At 35.6% G+C, this 16,222-nt stretch overlaps 1 protein-coding gene across 6 annotated transcripts in view; it reads left to right on the forward strand.

The window, feature by feature from the left end:
* Positions 1-16,222, forward strand: part of Pgant9 (polypeptide N-acetylgalactosaminyltransferase 9) — a 709,503-nt gene that overhangs the window by 479,534 nt on the left and 213,747 nt on the right. For 5 of the 6 annotated variants that reach the window (XM_074114441.1, XM_074114448.1, XM_074114444.1 and 2 more), the window contains one exon: positions 2,493-2,542. The exons of the other annotated variant lie outside the window; for it this stretch is intronic. The gene's annotated coding sequence lies outside the window, so the exon portion shown is untranslated. The remainder of the gene's footprint in view (positions 1-2,492; positions 2,543-16,222) is intronic. 6 annotated transcript variants of the gene reach the window in all.

Below are 16,222 nucleotides of genomic sequence, written 5' to 3' on the forward strand. Positions count from 1 at the left end.
AAGTTATATTTCAGATGAATAACTTGGCACAATATTAATAGGATATTTCCCTTGGTAATAGTAAAAGAAAGTTATAATTTGAAGTGAACAATACAGGCACTCTCTCTCATTCAATTTTTCAAAGTTTCAACTTTTACTTCAAACTGAAAACTTTAGAATTATATTTTATTCTTATCAACAGTAAAAGTAAAGTAAAGTAATCGCCTATTTTTTCAGGCGGGGCTTAACGTCCAACTACCAAATTAGGTATCGGTGGACGGAGGCGACTAGCAAACATACTTTACTGTAAATTTCTTTTATTAACCATTAAATAAAATCCAAGGCCTAAGACCGGGAATCGAACCCAGTACCACAATACGTATTAGCTTTACTGGTCTCGCCTTTAACCACTCGGCTACCAATGAACAAAACATTTATATCCTTCATATGAAGTGCTAGTAGAAAGGTTAAGATGTACGATAAGAATGCAGGGAAAAAGGAAGGAAAAACCTTCAGCTAGTGTAGAAAGTTAGAGAAGGATGTGTTTTATTCTTTTGTTTCTGTAGGGGAATAGAAGGATCTGTAGGAGGTTATGACGCAGCAGAATGGATTAGGATGGCAGTCTAGAGTGGAGATATAGGAGTATATGGGGATAATGGATGCAGGCTCATGGATTGAATTGATTTTAATGCGTCCAGAAAAGTTTGTCGCTAAGTCTGAGAAATTTGTTCTGTGTTGTCCTGGAGTTGCTTGGTGTAACTACTACAAGTCCCAGGCTCCAGGCGGAGCAGGCGTAATACTTATATTCTGCAACTATGCACATTATACTTCAAATGATATTGTAGAGCAGGGGGTCCCCAAACTGCGGGCCACATGCGGCCCCCTGAGGACATTTATCCGGCCCTCGCCGCACTTCCGGAAGGGGCATCTCTTTAATTGGTGGTCAGTGAGAGGAGCACTATATGTGGCGGTGCCGCAAAGCGCTGCGTCGCTCATGTACAGTACTACTTCCGGTGACGCGGGACGGCTCCGAAAACAGGGTAAAATAACAGCCAGAAGTAGGAAGAAAGGCAAAGCACTATAACTAAACCGGACATTGACCATCTCATTAGCCAAAAACAGGTCCATAATTCCCACAGAAATACTGTCCAGTTTGGTGATTTAAATTTACTTGTTCTTTATTTGAAATATTCTATTTGTTCCCGTTTTGTTTTGTTTTTTACTTTAAAATAGTTTGTTTTATAGTCCGGCCCTCCAACGGTCTGAGGGACAGTGAACTGGCCCCCTGTGTAAAAAGTTGGGGGACCCATGTTGTAGAGAAAAAAAGAAGCTGTACTTCGCAAATTAATTATCTAATAAATTCAATTAAGAAGTCATTTGAATGTTTACATGTAAAATGTAAATTTAGGAAAAGACACTTTAAGATTGATTCAAAATAGAAGAGGTAAGAAATGTTGTTAAGTAGGGTTCATTTTTACAGCATAAAACACTTGTAATGGATGCTGACAATTGTCCACACCGCGAAGAAAGACTTTTAAGGAAGATTTATTCTTAAGAATTGGATCAGTTTTCTGTAAATAAGCAACTGATTGGTTGAAATAATTGAAATGGTTCAAAATTAATTGGCTGTTGAGTGCTGTTTTCAAATTGTGCTATTTTTTGGTTTCTTTTTTTTTTCAAGTCATCCAGTCTCAAAGGCCTTCCTATATTCTTCAACTTCTTAAGTTTAAATCCTCGATACATTCCCGTAATACTAGATCTCGCTCATCCGATCTCTATATTCCCTCTCACCGTACCTCATCCTTTGACAAATCCTTCCTAATACGTGCTACCTCTCTCTGGAACTTCTTACCATCATCCGTCCGCCATGCTCCTACCCTTTCTATCCTTAAATCCCATCTTTTCAGTTATCTCCTTTCTATTCAGCTTCCTCCGGAATTCTAATTGTTTTAATTTATTTCCTTAATTTCTGCTGTTATTTTTATTTTCACTTTTTGTAAATACTTAAACTTATTTATTTATTTATTTTCTGTTTAATCACAGCCCAAACTATTAAGGCCTCTATTTGTACCTGTGTTTATTCTTAGGGGACAATTGTCCCAGAATAATAAATTTCTTTTCTATCCTATTCTATAAAGAATTGATTTTTTTGATCAGATTTTGGTAGTAATCTATTGATTATTACACTTTGTAGAAGTCAATTTTTCTAAATCATTATTACAATTTTTGAATTTATTTATTTATTTAAATTATGTAATTACAGTAAATAAATAATTGGTTAAACAGTCTAACAAAGGATAAGAAAAGATAATACTGTTCGAGCTATAAATGTTCTTATTGTTAGATCTTATGTCATTTGTAGACAACAGATTTAACTTTCACAATCCTGCCCCTTTGACCTTCATCCCATCTCATCTTTTAGTTTCACTTTGTCTACTTTTTATTCTGTTTGTCACTATTTACCCAGTGGGCACACATTTGCCAGTACTTAACGGAGTGTGTATATGTTACAGGCTGGCTGCTGGGACTCCACCCGAACATCGGGGCACATCCTCTAACTCAGGTCAGTTGTAGTTTGTTTTCTTGTAACTAACTTTCTTCTTTTTAGTTATGTTACGTTGCCGAGTGTCGTACAGAGATTGTCTTTGACTGTCGTAACTCTTTAATCTAGGAGTATATCGCAATAATATGTTTTTTTACTTCTCCTAGGGGCTCTAAAAATCCAACTTAACCAGTTAAGCGTGGAATTTAGTTTTAAAAAAAAAAACCCACAGTGTGCGGAATTAAAATCAGACAATGACGTGTATACACGTCGAACGCAGGGCAAAAACAACCAAAAGTTTACAACGTCACTGCAAGCGACTTTTCTGCAATCTCTGGGGCCTTGAGATTACCAGAGCATTCTGGTGCTCATTCAAAAATCTTGCACCGTTTTCACGTATGCATTGCCTCTAGTTAACTAGGGATGCAAGAGCTTTTACAAGGAAGAAAAAGAGCTTTGAATTCTTGAGCAAAATGAAATCATGCTCATACTGAGGTCTGAACCTCTAACTAAGGTAAAAACGGCATTGCACAAAGGTTGAGAGCTTCTATTTGTGCGCGTAATTCCCCAATCTCTAATGCGGAGACCAAACATGACCAACCACTTATCATTTGGCTGACTCCCACCGCAGTTCTATTGGTAAGATAAAGGAAACATCCCACCAAATAATACTCTTATTGTATTTCATTAAAATTTCGAGTTTTTATAGTTAATGGCAATTTTATATTTTTCACAACGAGTATACACGTCGAACGCACCGTAATAGAGATTTGGTCTGATGTGTATACACGTCAAACACGCTTAAATGGTTAAAGATCGTCTGAGTGCAATTTTATGTGGGTGTTTATAGGATGCCACAAAAAGTCGTAGATATCTTGTTCCTTTATTTGCTTCTAATTCGGATAACACTAAAGTTTTGTCAGATTATGTGAAAGGTGAGAAAGAAGTAGTCTTCTTGGCCGTGTGAGAATGGCCTTGAATGTCCAGTTCTCTGGGTATTTTGGTGTGTTTCCAGTAAACCATGGGTCGTTCTGTACATTATTTTAGAAAGTCTGTAGCCTTTTTGCCAATGATTTGTGCTAGCTGCAATCTTGACTGGACAGGCTAGATGTTAAAAGAGGTCTAAGGAGCTTCTTGTAAAGCAGTAAAATGCCCAGGAGTGTTTTAGCGACGTGTTTTTCTCTGTTAAATAATTGGGTATAACTGTTTCAGTCGAGTGTATTGCTTGTTGCAGTTTTCTATTCATGTGCAATCTCCGGGTGAATTGTTTATCTAGGATTACGCGAAGGTAGCGAATTTCTAGATACTTTGGTTTGGTAAAGTCTCAAAACTGTAACAATTAAATTTATTGACAAAATTTTCAGTTTTTGAAAAATGTAACACGATTTTCTTTTTGCTAATTTTTACTTTCACTTTCTACTGGAATGAGGTTAGGCATATTTTCAAATTTTCAACGGGATTAGTTTTTAAAGTTCCTTGAAGTCGAAAAAGTGTTTTTTTGTCGTGAATACGTCTTTAAATTTGCTATCATATGGAGGCAATCCAAAAAACCTAATGATAACAAAATCGGGGGATACAGTTTGGCATTATAGTTTCGAATCTATCGTCTACATCCAAAATTAAATTAGACCACTGGGTAGCTAAAGGAACAAAGAAGTCATTACGATAAGCGAGGACTGTGACGCATCTCGCGCGGTGGAGGGGGAAGCGCCACCATTTTGAGATCATTTTGCTGTGTATCGAGATTTTTCAATTAGTATAACTTTTGACTCGGAGAAGCTACGATCTTCGTTTAAGTTTTAATCATCAGCTGTCGTCACAATCTATCGATTATATATAAAACATCAGTGTAAAATAGTGACAGTGAATATAATAAGGTGTTAGAATCAAAAAAATATTATCAAAAATATATAATGTCGGCCTATACGCGTCGAAAAACCAAAACCAAATACAGAGATCGTATGTGGTTGGAAAGGGCTTCTCAAGAACAATCGAATGGTAATAATAAAACACCATATGACCGAGTCAAGCTGTGCCTAGGAACGTAAAAGAATGAATGCGGCCGAGCGGATCAACGACGGTGTCAGTACATCTGCAGCTGGGGCGGTTGAAATTATGGTAGTGGATGATGAAATCGCCTCTACATCGACAACGGACTGTGTAGGCATAGATTGTGTTCGATCGTCGATTTGTTTCCTTGATTTCATCCTAAATACATAAATAAAAATATTTTATATAAAAAATATAACCCGTTGCGTAAACGTATTCACGTACAACACACGGCCGTGTCCATGACACAGCCACACGTTAATTTGTTTTACTTTATGAATGCATGTACTGCTACAAAAATTTGTAGTGCTGCTAAAAACATTGCTGTCCTACCTGAATTCACAACCAACGAGTCAAACCAAAGTTATTAGTTGAATTCGTTTTTGTGAAAGTTTAAAAAAAAAAACTTTAATCACAAAGTTTCAGTTATATTTCCAAGGCGAAGTCTCATCTATGAACGGCACCTTAATGCAAATTAAGATGATTCAAAACTTTTTTTATTTATATTTTTTTGGCAATAGAAATTAATTCAGAGCAAACTTATATTGTCTAAAAATAATTAAAAAATTAGGTAAAACAAATCAAAACAAAAAGACGTAGAAATTTAAAACAAAAGTAGACTAAAATTAATGCAGTTTTTAAAACTGGAATAAAACACCTGTTGATGGCTAGTTGCCAATGTGATTTAATAAAAGCCAGTTTAAATTTGCAGCAGAAACTTCCGGATTAAAAGGAAAAGAGACAGAGAGATGAGCCTCAAAACGGGATGACATAGAACAGTGAACACTTGAAAAATGACATAAAAGTTTATCAAAAGACCATAAATTATTCTATACAACTGTGGGAAGTATGTAATATACCGTTTGGCCAAAGAACATAAAACAAAAAACAAATGTACATACATCATAAAACACAATACATTCGAGTATACATGTACAGACAGAATTGTGTTCGTATGGAACATGAGAGATTATTCTCTATGTAGCCTTTTAATGATGCCGGCCATTCTGTCATCGGGGGTAATTCAAACAGAGTTAAACCTCCATGTACCTTGATTGATTCTTCTAGGTAGGATACGAGGTGTGTTCAAAAAGTAACGGGAATTTTTAAATTTCGCGGGTTTGGAGAGTCTGATTGTAAAATATTTTTTTTATTATGTTGGTACACATGCCCCTGAAGTACGATAAAATTTTCAGTAATACTCATTGTTTACTTCTTAAGTGGCAGCCGTTAAGGTTAGACGTGTTTTTCGAGCTTGGCGATTTTTGTTTGTTAAAAAAAATGGATCAAAGAATTTGTATTAAATTTTGCGTAAAAAATGAAATAAAGTGTAATAAAGTGTGTGAAATGTTAATAAAGGCATATGGTGAGTCTGCTATGAGTAAAACAAGGATTTACGAGTGGTATAAGCGTTTCCAAGATGGCCGCGAAAACGTTGAAGATGACGAACGACCTGGGCGTCCAAGCACATCAACAACCGATGAAAACGTTAAAAAAGTGAAAGAAATGGTTATGAACGATCGCCGAATCACAATCAGAGAAGTCGCTGATGATGTTGCCATATCAATTGGCTCATGCCATGAAATTTTTTCGGATGTTTTGGGTATGAAACGTGTGGCAGCAAAATTTGTTCCAAAATTGTTGAATTTCGAACAAAAACAGCGGAGAATGGAAGTTGCTCAAGAGTCACTCAATGAAGTCGACAACGATGCGGATCTACTGAAACGTGTTATAACAGGTGACGAAACATGGGTTTACGGATATGATGTCGAAACTAAGGCTCAATCGTCCCAGTGGAGGCATTCTGGATCGCCAAGACCGAAAAAGGCTCGACAAGTGCGGTCGAATGTGAAGGTTATGCTCACTGTGTTCTTCGATTTTAATGGCATAGTGCATCATGAATTCTTGCCACAAGGTCAAACAATCAATAAGGAGTACTACCTACAAGTTCAACGCCGTTTGCGTGAAGCAATCCGAAAAAAACGCCCGGATTTGTGGCAAAACAATTCATGGATTTAGCACCACGATAATGCACCTGCTCACACTTCATTGCTTGTTCGTGAATTTTTGGCCAAAAACAAAACTTTAACGATGCCCCAGCCTCCATATTCGCCAGACATGGCTCCATGTGACTTTTTTCTATTTCCAAACATAAAGAGAACATTAAAAGGCCGTCGTTTTACAAGCATAGATGACATTAAAAGCGAATCGCTGAAAGAGCTGAAAGCTATCACAAAGATCGAGTTTCAGAAGTGTTTCGAGGATTGGAAAAAGCGCTGGCACAAGTGTATTGTATGCGAAGGGGACTACTTTGAAGGCGACAATATTAATGTAGATGAATAAATAAATATTTTTTTCAAAAAACGAAAATTCCCGTTACTTTTTGAACACACCTCGTATATTGTGCTGCAGAAGACTTAAAAGTGTAAGAACTGTTGAAAAATATGATTCTTGATCAATCTATTTTATTTGCCACTGGCTGTTTTTCCACAATAGCCTTAATTCTGATCTTGTAATTCAGATACAGTTATACGAGGTTTGGCTATTAAATAACGAGACTGATGCTGCTACAGAAGAACTATGCATGCGCTAAAGAGGTGTTAGTTTCGTTTAGAGCAACTAATTGTCGTGAAATTTCACATGATACTTGGTAAAACCGCTACTGAAACTTATCTTATATAAAAAGAAGTTTATGACAATGAATGTTTATCACGTGCGCGAGTTTTTGAGTGGTTCAAGCGTTTCCAAGATGGCCGAGAAGACGTCGGAGATGATGACCGCTCGGATCTCCCTTCCAAGTCCAAAACGGATGAAAATATCGATTATAATTAATCAACAGTCACTACCGTGAGGTGCTTGCTCAACTCCATGAAAGAGTAAGGAAAAAAACGACCCGATTTGTGGAAGACTTTTTGGGGTCTTTTGCCCTTTACTATCTTGTGTTAACTGTACCAGAATTCCATCTGACTAGTGTTTCATAATTTTTTGAATTCTTTGCTTTTAGTCTAATACTGTTGCCATTCAATTTTTTTGAGTTTAAATTTCATTTTTGGAGTTTTTACTGTAATAATTGTCTGCGGTTTCTGTTTTTTTTTTTTCTTGTATTGTTACACCTGCATGTTTAATGTTATAAGTAACATTTTTAGCATTGAATGCACACTTAAATATGCACTCACTTCTAGTGGCGAAACTAGCCAACTGTAATTGTGCATACCAATATGTTGGTTTTTTCCAGCCCTTATATAAAGTAATTGGTTAATGTGCAAACAAGACCACTATAACAATAAATAGATAAATAAATAGTGGCGAAACTGAACTAATTGCTGTCGCCACTCGCTAGGGTAATCACGAGGCTTCTGTCGTTTTAACCGCCTGGCAGATTGTTTGAAACGGTACAAGATGAAAGGTGGTTGATCAAGAAGGGAAGTTGTAGCGATTGGTGGATATTTATTGCATGTTACTAGATTGGTGAAAGGAATTTCAAGGTCTCTCTGTGGATGGTATTAGATTGAAAGGATTGCATTCTTTGGAGGTTGGTACATTTGATTTAACCTCAAACTTGCCTAGCCAAAAAAGAAGGACTAGGTAGGTTTTAAAAATGAAATTGTAATTGAAGTCGTTTATTTGTTCGTTGAGAGGACTGGATCTTTTGGGCATGTCAATATTTGATGAACACATTTGCCCATAGACTGTGGTTGGTCCCAATATGCGTGGGATGTTCCAAATGGTACAAGCTGTGACCTCTATGGACCACAAACTATTGCTGTCCCACACTTGCTGACCTCAGATTTAATATTCTATAATTGTTGAATAATGCAAATAACTTTAAGCTGGTTTCACATACTTCCATTTTATAGCGTACCAAGCATATGTTAACCATTTTTAAGTTCTGTTACTCGGAAATGGGCATTCACGTTTCTAAATAAAATAGATCTACTTAAAATAAACTATCTCGTAAACTTTTTATATTGATTTTGTCCAAAAAACGGTATCTATTATTAATTAACTATTATTAATGTTTAATTATATTCTTATAAAGTTATTAGGTTGTAAATTTATTTATCTTTATAAATTATCAGTGGATATCAGAATATTAAGTGAATTATTTAGAGGGACTAGTTTGACTGACGTCAGATAGTTTAAACATTCCATTGATAGACATAGACAGTCCAATTTCTCCTCAATAATCAAAATTAGTTATTTATTAATAGTATTCATTGGATGAACAGCGAGGTCTTTGAAAATCAAATTACTTCTCTTAGTGATTGGGCTATCTTCTGTTTTATTGCCCTAAAATAGATAGATTAACTTTACAAATATTTATCTTACACAAACATAATGAAGTAGCAGAGAATACTGAAACATGGTTCGGTTATTTATAGGGGCGTTTAGTTCAGTGGTTGTTAAAATATACTGAAGCTTGTTCGAGAATTTTTTGAAATAGAATTGATTATAGGGTTGCAGAATCTCGAGGCAGAATGGTTTAGGATGACTGTCTACGAGTGTAGAGGCGTTTCAGTAGGCGGATTTAGGTTATAGGGGAATTCTAGGGGAAGATCATGAGGAAGTAGAGGATGGTTTGTCGTTGTAGTTGAGTAAACGAAGTAATGTCTTTTTCTGTATTGTCTGGAGTTTTCTTGATGTTACTTTTTTGCAGAGTCAGGGCTTCAGAGAAACATTTGGCCTGATGAACCATTAGTGAAGGAATTCTGTTCTGTACAGTCCATCTTCGAGTCTCGGAGAAGTATTCTTGTAGTCCAAGTTTACCAGAGTTCACTTTGTCCTGCAAGTATGAGGGTCGTTTGAAAAGTCCGTGCAAAAATAAAAACTACTTAATTTTTTGGGGTAAACCTTTTTTATTTTTCAACATAGTCTCCTTTTAGGCTTATACACTTCGTCCAACGCTGCTCTAGTTTGTTGATCCCTTCCGAATAATAGGATTTGTCCAAGTCTGAAAAATAGCCATTCGTTTCTGCAATCACCTCCTCATTTGAATAAAATCTTTTTCCCGCCAGCCATTTCTTCATATTAGGGAACAAATAGTTGTCCAAGGGAGCCAAGTCTGGTGAATAGGGGGGATGTGAAACGAGTTGGAACCCTATTTCCATTAATTTTGCGACCACAACTGCTGAGGTGTGAGCTGGTGCGTTGTCGTGATGGAAAAGGACTTTTTTGTGGGCCAATCGTGGGCGTTTTTCTTGCAGCTCGGTTTTCAAACGGTCTAATAAAGATGAATAATATGCACCTGTAATAGTTTTAGTAATGGATTTTATCAATGATTTCTGGAGTAGTAACCTCAACAGGGCGTCCAGAACGTTCAGCGTCACTTGTGCCCATATGGCCACTCCGAAAATTTTGAAACCACTTATAAGCTGTTCTAATCGAAGGTGTAGAGTCACCATAATATTTATCAATCTTCACTTTAGTCTCCTGAGGCGTTTTGCCTTTCATAAAGTAGTGTTTAATCAACACACGAAATTCTTTTTCGTCCATTTTTTGAAAATCACTCGACTTCCTCGATTCAAACGAATGCCAAACACAAAGAAATAGACCGATCTGGCTGAAACTTGGTGTGTGTTCTTCCAAGAGATGCTACTAACTAAACATAACCTCGATACGCGCCAGTAGTGCTATCTCTCTGACTTTGCACGGACTTTTCAAACGACCCTCGTATATGGAGGACGGTTGACCAGAATTAACTGGAGGCACTTGACACGGCTTGAATAAGGATCAAAGTGTTATCCTTCATTGACCTACATTCTCGTTAGGCACATTTCAATTACATTAGTGTATATTAGATCTGCCCGAACAGGACAGTTGTATAAGGGTTGAATCGTCAAAAACTGCACGAAAAAGCGTAACGTTGAAAAAACACCCAACTTTGACAATTTTTTTTTTTTTTTTTTCAATAAAAGAGAAATTTCCCAAATTTTCTTTATAATATAGGGAAAATCCTCGTTTATTAGAGTAATTTCTATTACTTCTACTTAGATTTAATAGATTTTTGAGAAAATAAGTAGTATAAAATAAGCAAAAAAGGGCATTTTCTAGATTGTTCTTATTATGGTTACCTTTTTCTGTAAACAATGTAGCGCCTGAACGCGCGTACCTGATTGTCATGATTGAGGTCTCATTCTGTTGGGAATTTTATGTATATTTGTCTGTTGGGTTCTATATATCCAAATATATGTAATCTTCCTCATTAGGAGTGAGGTCACAAGTTAAAAGAACTAAGAAGGTACTGTCCTTTCTGTGCTTTCTAGAGTAATCGCTGCGTTTTGGCGTTGTAAAAATAATTCAGCTCTCATGACTACTTATTTTACGATGAAGTATTTTTGAATGAAATCATTAAAAAGTTTATATGTAGGCTAGAAGAAAGAATGTTATATTTTCTAAGCGAAAATCTACCCACGTTATCATTAAAAAATATAAACATATTACAGAAAAAAAATGTTACGTTGCTTCAATTACGTCATATATATTTATACATTTAATCTTCCACATTAGGATGGTTGAGGTTATAAAGTAGAAGAACTAAGGAGATACAGTCCTTACCTGAGCTCCTGGAATAAATACTTCTTTTGACCTTCTTCAGCTAATTGAATGTCACCTCTTTAACACTTTAGTCCAGGTCTAATAGATTAAATTTGTCCTTTTGCTTTCTTATTCCACGATAAAAGATCTTATATTCATTAATTTTGCAATAGTTTCTCAGAAAGTGGTCAAAGAATATTCTAAATTTTTTGTAGAGATATCCTTTTTATCGAAAATAGTTCTAAATATTTTTCTTTTTCTTTAATTTCACCAACTTTTAGGTTACGCGTGATTTTTCTCTAATTTTGAGAATAGGTTAGATGTATAGGAAAAGGTTATCCTCATTTTTACCAAGTGTTTAAGAATATGTTACTAATTAATCTAAAATTTTGGCTTATGCGTATCGGGGTTTGTAAGACAGTGTAAGATGTATCTAGTGCAAACCTGCAAACATACAGACAGGGTGATCCATTTAAAACGCACCAATCGCTAATAACTTTTTAGGAAAGCGGAATTCTGGAAAAACCCACGAAGTAAACTATGTTTTTTTTTTTATCTAGTTTTCAAATTTTTCACCGCCGATGCTGTAACTACATTATTGGCGAAGCTACGGCCAAAAAACTGATTAGGGTTTTATAAGGACCACTGGTTTTGACAATGATTGTGAAAACTACATAAAAAATTGTGAAAAATTACGTTGAACAAGTTTTGATATCCCTAATATTTTTGTTGAGATATTTAAGATCAAAGTTACAATTTTCATCTACAACCGAATTTCAAGTTACAACCGAATACGAGGTGTGTTCAAAAAGGAACGGGAATTTTCGTTTTTTGAAAAAAATATTTATTTATTCATCTACATTAATATTGTCGCCTTCAAAGTAGTCCCCTTCGCATACAATACACTTGTGCCAGCGCTTTTTCCAATCCTCGAAACACTTCTGAAACTCGATCTTTGTGATAGCTTTCAGCTCTTTCAGCGATTCGCTTTTAATGTCATCTATGCTTGTAAAACGACGGCCTTTTAATGTTCTCTTAATGTTTGGAAATAGAAAAAAGTCACATGGAGCCATGTCTGGCGAATATGGAGGCTGGGGCATCGTTAAAGTTTTGTTTTTGGCCAAAAATTCACGAACAAGTGTGAGCAGGTGCATTATCGTGGTGCAAAATCCATGAATTGTTTTGCCACAAATCCGGGCGTTTTTTCGGATTGCTTCACGCAAACGGCGTTGAACTTGTAGGTAGTACTCCTTATTGATTGTTTGACCTTGTGGCAAGAATTCATGATGCACTATGCCATTAAAATCGAAGAACACAGTGAGCATAACCTTCACATTCGACCGCACTTGTCGAGCCTTTTTCGGTCTTGGCGATCCAGAATGCCTCCACTGGGACGATTGAGCCTTAGTTTCGACATCATATCCGTAAACCCATGTTTCGTCACCTGTTATAACACGTTTCAGTAGATCCGCATCGTTGTCGACTTCATTGAGTGACTCTTGAGCAACTTCCATTCTCCGCTGTTTTTGTTCGAAATTCAACAATTTTGGAAAAAATTTTGCTGCCACACGTTTCATACCCATAACATCCGAAAAAATTTCATGGCATGAGCCAATTGATATGGCAACATCATCAGCGACTTCTCTGATTGTGATTCGGCGATCGTTCATAACCATTTCTTTCACTTTTTTCACGTTTTCATCGGTTGTTGATGTGCTTGGACGTCCAGGTCGTTCGTCATCTTCAACGTTTTCGCGGCCATCTTGGAAACGCTTATACCACTCGTAAATCCTTGTTTTACTCATAGCAGACTCACCATATGCCTTTATTAACATTTCACACACTTTATTACACTTTATTTCATTTTTTACGCAAAATTTAATACAAATTCTTTGATCCATTTTTTTTAACAAACAAAAATCGCCAAGCTCGAAAAACACGTCTAACCTTAACGGCTGCCACTTAAGAAGTAAACAATGAATATTACTGAAAATTTTATCGTACTTCAGGGGCATGTGTACCAACATAATAAAAAAAAAATTTTACAATCAGACTCTCCAAACCCGCGAAATTTAAAAATTCCCGTTACTTTTTGAACACACCTCGTACGTGATCGGTTTTAAATAATAATTTTCCACCAGAAATACACGTTTTTGGGGAGGTCCTCTGATTGCAAAAAAAAAGTTTGTGACGCCAAGAACAAAAATAATCAGGATAAACTTGTTTTATCATCAAATAAAAGCAACCTACACAGCATGCAAGACTTCGCAAAACGTATGATTACGGTAAGAAGTCTTGCCAGATTTAGGACTTGGATTTCGTTTCAAATTTAATACAAGAACTTTATTGTGAAGTTAAATTGGTTTAGTTGCCTCCATCTACGACACATAATTTGGTAGTTTTGGACGTCAAAATCCGTCTGAAAAAAATTAGGTATTACTTTATTTTTTGTAATTCTTTCTTTTTTGCTAACTGTAATAAAAAAAAAATGGAAGCTTGGAGTTCAAGAATTTTGAAAAGTAATAGGAAATTCTGAAAGTAATTTAAATACTTTTACAAGTAAATATTTTAAATATATTTTTGAAAGCGTGATTAAATAAGTTGTTCTAAAAATGTATTTAATCGATAAATTCTAATTATAAGTAATACTTCATTAAAATATGTCTGAGAGCGTAAGTGAGATTAAAAGTTTAAATCGGCAAAAGTTGGTGTAGGAGATGTTATACATGCAATTCATCGTTCTGTACGGCAGTATGCTTACACGTTAGTAAGAGTCTGGGGTGATTATATACATATATGATTTCCATATACTAAAGCAAACAAGAAAGCAACACCTCCTTTTGCCTGAGTCATGCTCTCCGCCAATCCTGTTTCCAGCCCTGTTTTATAACCTTCCCTCTGCTTTACTATATTGTTATATTCTATAGTGTTATCCCGATGGCTTGTAAGGGACATATGCTGCCGCGATATCTTCCACAAAAGTATGACCGTCCGTATAACGAGAAAAGTTTTCCAAATTTCCCTCCACAGGCCTCCAAACAACTTTTCCAACCACCCCATTCCATCACCACTTTTGCGTTTATTCTCTGATGTGCAGCACCTAACTCTTCTACGACAATATTTCTCAGAGAAACTCAGGAAAACTTCATTCTTCTAGTAACTTTTCTCTATTTCTTCTTAGACATATATATATTATATCTAGACGGCTTTTTGGGATTTCAGCTGATTGATGGTCATAGAGTAATGCCTATTATTTCAGGCGAGCTTTACGTCCAACTACCAAATTTGGTGTCGTGAACGGAGGCGACTAGTAAACACATACTACAAAAGTTCTTATATTAAACGATAAAATAAAATCTAAAGGCCTAGACACCGGGAATCGAACCTACTAAACCAACAATACAGCTTAGCATTGCGGGTATAGTATCTTAACCGCTCGGCTATCGTGGCGCCTAGTAATTCAGTATTTATCTAATTTCTTATCCATGAACAGTAATAAATCTCGACTGCCGATCTCTAGCATTGTGCTATGAGATAATACCACTTTTTAAATTCAACCTTAAGTATTAATTTTATTCTCGTATGTGGAGAATTATGGTGATTATTTTATATTGTTTAAAAATTTCAATGTTTTCTGTTTCAGCACTTTTTATTTTATGCAAATGAAATAACGTTTCCACTTTTTGCAATTTGCATAATTCTGATGTATAAATTTAATTTTCATTGGTTATTTCGCTTTATTAAAATTGGGTGCTATCTATTTTAATAAAATCCTCTATCCAAAATTTTTCTGTGCACTGTCGGCCTACGAATAGTTTTTTCGAAGTTACATACAACACTGTCTTATTATTAGATAGTGAGCTGCTGTAAGAAGCTTCTAGGAAGAGAAAATCTAAGGGTCAGGAGCTGGTGGATTCGAACCCGGGATCTACAAGTGGGAATCCAGTACGCTAACCATTGATCCCTTGAAATGATCAGACAATTGATTAATAAAAATGTGAAACTACAAAGAAAACGTTTTTAGTGACTAAAATATCTAGAACCATTTAAATAAAATTAGAAGGTTCTACATGTTCACGGTATTATACCATACCACGCATTATCATAAATTATTCTAGGTAAATAAGTCCTGATTGAGCCGAATTTCAGATTTTGTGTTAAAAAAAAAATCGCAAAGTAGGAGCCGAGCGGTTACAGGCTAGACTCGCAAAGCTAAAATTTTATTGTTGGTTTTGTAGGTTCGATCCCCGATTTAGGTCTTGAATTTTATTATATACGACTCGTAATAGACATTACTTTACCTTTTGTTTTAAAAATAAATATTAAGATTATCTTGAATATCTTGCCGGGAATAGGTGATACAAAGTTTTGATTAATACCTTGAGATTCTGGGCGCCTATGCACATAAATATTTGACATCAATACGACTGCATCACTAGCAGTATTATGCAAAATAGTGCATTATCCAAAAGAAATTCGACTAATCTAGACTGTGCAAAATTTTTATTATGGAATGAAGTGCAACGGTAATAAAATACTTCCATTTGTAATTAAGTGGATAAAATGCTTTTAAAGTTGTATTTTTTGCTTTTCGGAATTAGCCAGAAATGAACAAAAAGTTGTGCTTTTTAAGTTGTATAATTTCATACTATCTTGTTTAGGTACTTTTTAAAAGTAATCACTTCATTAAAAATGAACTAAAAATGGCCGTTAAAACTTGCTATCTGATCACTTTTTACGCTTTATAGCACTTTCTAGCCACTTTTATTTGGAAATTGATCAATTAAATTAGATTAGCCCCGACGTATAAGATATATTTGCTTATCGTTAAAAAGCTGTTGACATTATTTTAGGTCGTTTAAAGTTCATATAAAACAGGCGATGATTTCGTTTACATTCTGTTAGTCATCGTCTGTTGATTTATGAACGGACCGATAGTCGATATAACAGGCGTTTTAGCCAGGGCTACCACACTCTCTTCTACCGGCACTCACTGACAGTGTTGCCAGTCTTTTGTTTTCCTATACTATTGTTAACTCTTTCGCTTTTGTGTATTCCATTTTTGTTTTGTTGTTTTTTCTCACCGCCATGAAGGCAATTTATTTGACGTTCTAAATT

Source organism: Rhodnius prolixus, unplaced genomic scaffold (assembly GCF_049639745.1).
Source record: "Rhodnius prolixus isolate KJV_2025 unplaced genomic scaffold, Rpr scaffold_7, whole genome shotgun sequence".
Classification (NCBI taxonomy): domain Eukaryota; kingdom Metazoa; phylum Arthropoda; class Insecta; order Hemiptera; family Reduviidae; genus Rhodnius; species Rhodnius prolixus.